Here is a 7,009-nt window from a genome sequence, read left to right on the forward strand (position 1 = left end):
TATATATATATATATATATATATATATATATATATATATATATATATATTCCTGAATGTGTGCAGCCGTTCCTTACTTGTAGTAAATGGCTCAGTGTCACTCATTGCAAAGGATCCCTCACTGAAGTCTTCATATAGGCTCAATGCTTTCTGGAACAACAAGTTGCCATCAAACGAAACATGTTTCCTATTCGTACCTTCCATCTACAAATTCAATGCCTTTTCTGCCATAACTAAGCTCTCTCATCATGCACTGTGGCCTTAACTTTTGCAGGTTGACTTGTGATAACAAAACCAGCAAATTTTTTTTGTTTTTCACAATTTCATGGATAGAAAATTTGTTCTTACCATAGGTATTAGCAATCTTAGCATTTTTTTTCCCCTTGTTAAGTCGAGAAGTTTCACCTTTTCACTTAAAGGAAGCACTTTACAACTCCTCTTTGACATATCCAAATTGCCAGTACTACTCTTGTGCTCTGGGGCCAGTTTTACGTAAAATAAGGGTGACTTGAACACAAGCACTGCGATACCCCATCAGTCAATATGATAACCCAGACGGCTGCTAAGTGACTAATGGGCGGGGAGCGTCTCCAGTATGGATGTGCAGGATAAAGGGATGATTCACGTCCCGCGTGGGAGGGAGTCGGATAGCTTGAGATTTCATCATGCTATTCAGAATGGCATGCAATTTAAAACTTACGAATTGCTTATTTCTGGAGTTTTTCATTTAATATTTTCAGGCTGTGCTTGATCGACAGTAATTAAAACAGCAGAAAATGAAACTGTGGATAAGGGGGGGACTACTGTATCTAATATCTACGCCATCTATTCAATTTATGTAATTTTACACAATAATATTTCTTGGTGCAGTTGTGCAGGCACCGGGAGATTTTGAGAGACAATTTATATGGATTTAACTATACTAGATACAACTGGTCAGTTTAATAACACAACAAGACTACACATCATGGTTTTATGTCAGCTATACATAACTTAGTAAGATGAGATGTATTATTTTATATTGTTAAAATTAGCGACCTATTTAATTTTAATTGTATTGAATAGAAATTAAGTAAACAAATTTAATTCAGCAAACATATATTAACTGCTTCTTGAATTTTTTCACAGATAGTACTCGCAGTTGAAAATTTGTGTGTTAAAAATGGCATTTGCATGGACATCAGAATTCAAATTTATTTTTAACTGAAATGTGTTTGTTTCTCATTACTTTGAAAAAATGTTGAACACATTACCACACCTAATGACATGTTTACTTGGCTAATGCTATACCTGTAAATATCCCTGGGTGCAAAATACTGTTTCTTTAGTATTTTTGACATAAATAAAGCTCAGTATAAATGAAAGCATCAATAAAACCATTTCTCTAAGTTAAATTTTTGATTCCAAAAGTTTTAATTAGGCAAGTTTATTCTGATTTTCCTTAACCAAATAATATTCTTCAATGTAAATATATTTTCTTGGCATGTGGACCAATGTAAATGAATTAGGCAGTTGGTTGTATTAAAATCCACAGGTTATAGTCTGCCAAAATTCAAACAGTGCCATATCATCCCAAATTAGCTGTTTGCAACACAGAGTTGAGTAAATGGTGATATCAAATGTGAAGCTTTTTTTTTAATTTATTTTTTTTATTGTTAGTTTCAGGTGTACAGAACAATGCAATAGTTGAAGCTGTTTTTTTAAAGTAGTTGAGTTGAAATGCAAATGAATCCATCTTCATCCAGCTACAATGCATATATTATATCATCAAAACAAGAAATATTTGCTGCATGTCCAGAAGTGTTCTAGGAATTGTGGCAAATTTTTAAAGTGATAAATGCACTTATTATGAAGAAAATTATAATGTAGTTGGGGAACTAGTAGTAAAACATCTGAAATTGAAATATCTACATATAATGCTAATACTAACAATGCTATTTAGTACTATTTCTACTGCTACCATTATAGTACAGTAGCATTAGCAGTAGTATTAATACTAATATCCTGTATTTGCTGAGTTCTTACTATGTTCCAGAAACTGTACAGAACATTTTACCTGGATTATTTCACTCATTTCTCAACACAAACCTGTGAATTATTTATTAATAATCCCATTGTGCAGATTGGTAAAGTGAGCCTTAGCAGGGTTCAAAATTAACATATGCGTACTTAAGGATAAGTACAGGTAGGATTTGAACTCAACTGCTCTGACTGCATTTGAAATCAGACTGTGTGCCCACAGGACATCCACTTTTCAGCACTAGGCTATGATACCTCCTATCACTTTTGTGTAAATTTGTAGTGGACATAAATGGATTTTCTGAAGAAAGGAAACCAAACACTTTCAGTGCTAAAGATTTAAAAACATGAAATACTTTTGATTGTGGTGTTTTTATGGTCATTATTTATTAAATAAAAAATGTTGAAGATCGTGTAATCATTGATGGGTAATTTGAAACATTACGATGACCCACTGTTATATATTACACTAGTTTTTATTTTCTTTCCAGACTATCAGAATACATTTTTGCTGCAGTGTGACCCCCTCTATCTATCTTCCCTTATTTTATTTGGAGCTTTGACCTTTCTGGGCTCCGCGCTATCAGACACAGTGTTAGAAGGGTATAAAAATGATTCAATATTCTTCTCTCTGGACCTAAGTCATCTGCCCTAGGATTATTTTCTTTATCTGGATATTAAAAAATCTGAATTTATATGTCTTTTTTTTCCCGCTTTGTCCCAAGGATAAGACAAACAAGCTTTAAGAAGTTTGGTGTGTTTGTTGAAGAGGGAGGAATTAAAGAGATAATGCAGAAAGGAACCTTGCCAAACACAACTTAATTAAAAGCCCATGAGCTTTATTAAATCCCATTAATTTATCTGTCATTTGCTGAGCCCTTATGATGTATCAGGCACACAGTGTATATCAGGCACTTGGCATGGATCCTACCTAATTTTTCTAACAATTTTGTAAACTAGGAGATCATAGATGGCCTGACTGAGATGCTGGTTGGTTTAGTAACTTGCTAAATTTATTATTCAAGTTATTGATATAATTCATAAATGCCTGAGCCAGGGTTCAAACCTAGGTGCCCTGACTCCCTAACTATTTTCGTGCTGCATTAATTACTTCAGAGTACATTTTAAAAATTTTATTTGAGGTTTTCAGCTTTGTTGCAGATTTGATTTCAAGGTCCATAAAAAGATCAGCGTAGCCCAGTGTTTTACAAAGGTGCCCCATGGGACCCAAAGTCTTTGTGACAGAGAATGAGGAGCAGATCTGAAAGCCAAAAGGGCAAAGAGGAGGCCAAATGGCTGGTGATCTGGACTTCCAACTCAGGCTTCAACCAGGACACCTTTCCTTTTTTTTTATTTAATTTTTTTAGTGGGTAACTGTGTTTTTTTGCAGGACCCCATCAGCTCCAAGTCAAGTTGTTCTTCAGTCTACTTGTGGAGGGCACAGCTCAGCTCCAAGTCCAATCGCTGTTTTCAATCTAGTTGCAGGGGGCGCAACCCACTATCCCATGTGGGAATCGAAACAACAACCTTGTTAAAAGCCACGCGGCCACCCCAGGACACCTTTCTTTTTATAGTTTTGTGTGTGTGTGTGTGTGTGTGTGTGTGTGTGTGTGTTGTCATATTTTTCTTAGGGAAATAAAAAAAAAATCTCTGCCATTACAAACAGTTGAAATCCTTCCCCTCTTCCCTTCAGTACTGCAGACTGTAATAGAATGAATAGCATTTGAGACTCCTGTCCTCTAGGACTAATTGTCTTGAGTAAAATTTATCTCCAAACCCATTTCTGATCTGTACCATAATAGGAATCATTTACCCATGGTAACTTGAATATGTTGAAATAAAACTTGACTCAACTTGTTCATGCACTCACGATCCACATTTACTGTTATCAAAAGTCACAACTTAATCTAGTCACTTGGAGGAAACACAGCATCATCCACTTTAGAGTTTGGTCTTTCTCAAAATAACTTAGTTAATTTTGAGTAAATACTCAGTTTTTCGCCTCTTCTTCCTTTCTCCCCAAGACGTAGGGAAGCTTACATACTATCATAATCTTGGGTAGAGTCCTCTGGTGTCTGCTGTTCTCTGGTGCAGTGGGCTGTAAACTGTAGACAGGTCCCCCAGACACGTACTGCAGGACACAGGAAGAGTTTCCAAGGGGCACATTCTAAAGGAAAGTTTTAAAAGGAACCAGTTTTCAGTGTCTCATCTATCATGCTTCCTTTGCTAAACTAATCTGAGATCTCTCCTGCAGTTGATGTATCCTGGCTTTGCTGCCTCTCTTTTTACAATTGCCCTTCCCCCACTTTACAAAGGTAAAGCTTCCTGAATCTTGCTCAAGTGCTTTGCTCTTGGGTGTAAAAAGATCCAGGGGCCCCAAAATGGATAGTTTGTATGATGTCAGTGAAAACCCCCTTTATACAAAGCAACAAAACCTATGATAGCTATCCTAGATTTCCCTCTTCTACAGCATGTTTCAAGGGTGAAGAGTAATATGAGATACAGTGTCCTTTGGTCTATATCAGGATGCTTTGAATTAAGAAAGCACAGAGTGAGACAGTAGAAGTGATGATTTTTTTTTATTGATTTAAAGCTCTGCCTGTTTCATTCCTTGACTACTGTAAAAAAATGAATTGCTCCTGAGTGAGAATACAGTAAAAAGCAACACAAAGGAAGCTTTGGTAAGAAATACTCAATGTTATGTGACTCATTTAATCTAGATGACAAATTTCTGGTAAGGCTCTCTGCCTTATCTAGCTATTTTAGAATTAGGCATCAGAAGTGGGTCATTGTCATGAAACAGTACATGATTATCTGAATACAATGACAAGTTAGACATTTTCCAGCAGAAAGTAAATCATATTGGGCTAATGAATCTGACAATAAAGATTAGCTTTTCCAATTAGATTATATGGCAGACATTTAAGTAAATTAAATAAACGAAATCTGCAGCTCCAAGGTTTTAAAGAACGTTTATTGAAAACATGTGAGAAGATGAAACTATTTAATTAAAATTGTTGTAATGGCAAAGTTATTTACATTAATAATTTTATTTTCTCAACTTTTCTGTTAAATAAGATGTCTCTAAGTAAAAGATTAACAGGCATTAATAATAGTCTTTTGATGACTTTTTACAGAATTTTTATATGATGCTACAAATTTGAAACAGTTAACGACTCTAATAACCAGGTAACAAATCATTTTGTAAATTAAGTGTTGTGCAGTTATTTGCTTTAAACAAAGTAAAAGGGGTTAATTCAGTTATTGTCTGAAAAATAATTAAAATTAATTTTTATCATAGTTCACTATAAGATTTTTGACATAAAATTTTGGAGGAAATTGAAAAAAAAAATACCTGAGTGAAACAGCCAGACAAAATTCCTTTTTCCATCTACTTGTTGTATTATGTAGCATGTTTCTCAACAAATGAACTATATCATGATAAATAGAGTAGGAATAAAATTATTCCTGCTACACTGTAGTGATAACTAATATTTATTCACATCTATATGTAATCTAATTGGAAAAATTCAGCCCCATTCATCTTATTAGGTGATATGTTTTTATTGAAATATATTTTTATGATTATTATTTATCAAAACTTAAAATATTTCAGAGTGTTTTGCCATGGTATGTTAGTAATAATTACACACTCAGACACACATGAATATAGTTATGTCAAATAGTCACTGGTTCAAAATCCAGGATTAATTGTTATTTGGTGAACATTCTTCTCCCATCCTTTCTTCATCTGCCCAGGATCCAACTCTACTCCTATCTTGGGTGATGCTGTTCATATTTTCTTACTATTTTAGAAGATTTTTTTTTTGCTTAAGAAATCAACTAGGCATATAAATTTTTATTTTATTCTCCATTGTAGCACATTATTCCATTCCTTGTTTTTCACTTAACATACCTTGGGATATACTCTATAGTATTGGGTTGTCGGGAAAGTCATGATGTATTTTTCTATGTTTTTCAATGCAAAAATGTGTCATGACTTTCCCGATGACCCAATGGAATATAGAGACATAGAGAGTATCATTGTTGGTTTTTAAGCTTCATAGTATTTCTTTATATGGTTATACCCTGATTTTATTGGGCTCCTATTGATAGCATTCTTTCTATATATATATTTTTTAACTTAGAGCTTCATGATCTCAGGAAATGAAAATAAAAAGTAGAATTTCAGTTTATATGCACATTTTTGTTATAGTGATGTATGATAGGTTGATTAAAAAACGCTTTCAAGCATAATAGTGCATCACCTCAGATTCTATTCTATAGTGAAATCAAAATGAAAAAGGAAGTTCAAAGAAAAAAAAGAATATTTTTTCTAAAATTTCTGACTGATAAAGGAAAGCTGTCAGTAATTTTTTCACAGATGATGGCAGATATCGAATCTGTATCAAATTTAGATTTCATTAGGTACATTGAAAAGACTGATGTTACAGGTTTATTTTAAAATTCAATGTACTAGAACTGACATATTTTCAACTATTTAAAAGTAAGATGGAAAATTATAGCTGACAGTTTAAACAATGAGCAAGAGCATAAGTTGCCTTTAAACATTTTTTATAGGATGATGCACAAACTAATTAATTTGAAGACCAGAGCTCTGGTTCTTCTCTGACTATCAACAACCTCTGTTTGAGGTGATTGAAGGGAGCTTATCTGGCTTGGTCTTTGAGAGTCAGCCGCTGTCAGCTTTGAGAGTCAACTGCTTCTGCTGTTGACGTATGTGTATGGCTAATGTCTGTGGCTGGTGTTTTTCCTGTTCTGTTTTCTTGCCATGGTTAAGGCCTGGAGGTTACCACACCAGTGCCCCTTTTTTCTGGGCCTTCATTGACACTGTGGAAACTACCGTATTTGCCGGCGTATAAGACGACTCGGCGTATAAGACGACCCCCTAACATTTCCACTCAAAATACAGAGTTTGTTATATGGTCGGCTGTGTGCGATTTTGCGAGTGTGGTAAAATCGCATAACAG

Source organism: Hipposideros armiger, unplaced genomic scaffold, assembly GCF_001890085.2.
Source record: "Hipposideros armiger isolate ML-2016 unplaced genomic scaffold, ASM189008v1 scaffold_65, whole genome shotgun sequence".
Taxonomy (NCBI): domain Eukaryota; kingdom Metazoa; phylum Chordata; class Mammalia; order Chiroptera; family Hipposideridae; genus Hipposideros; species Hipposideros armiger.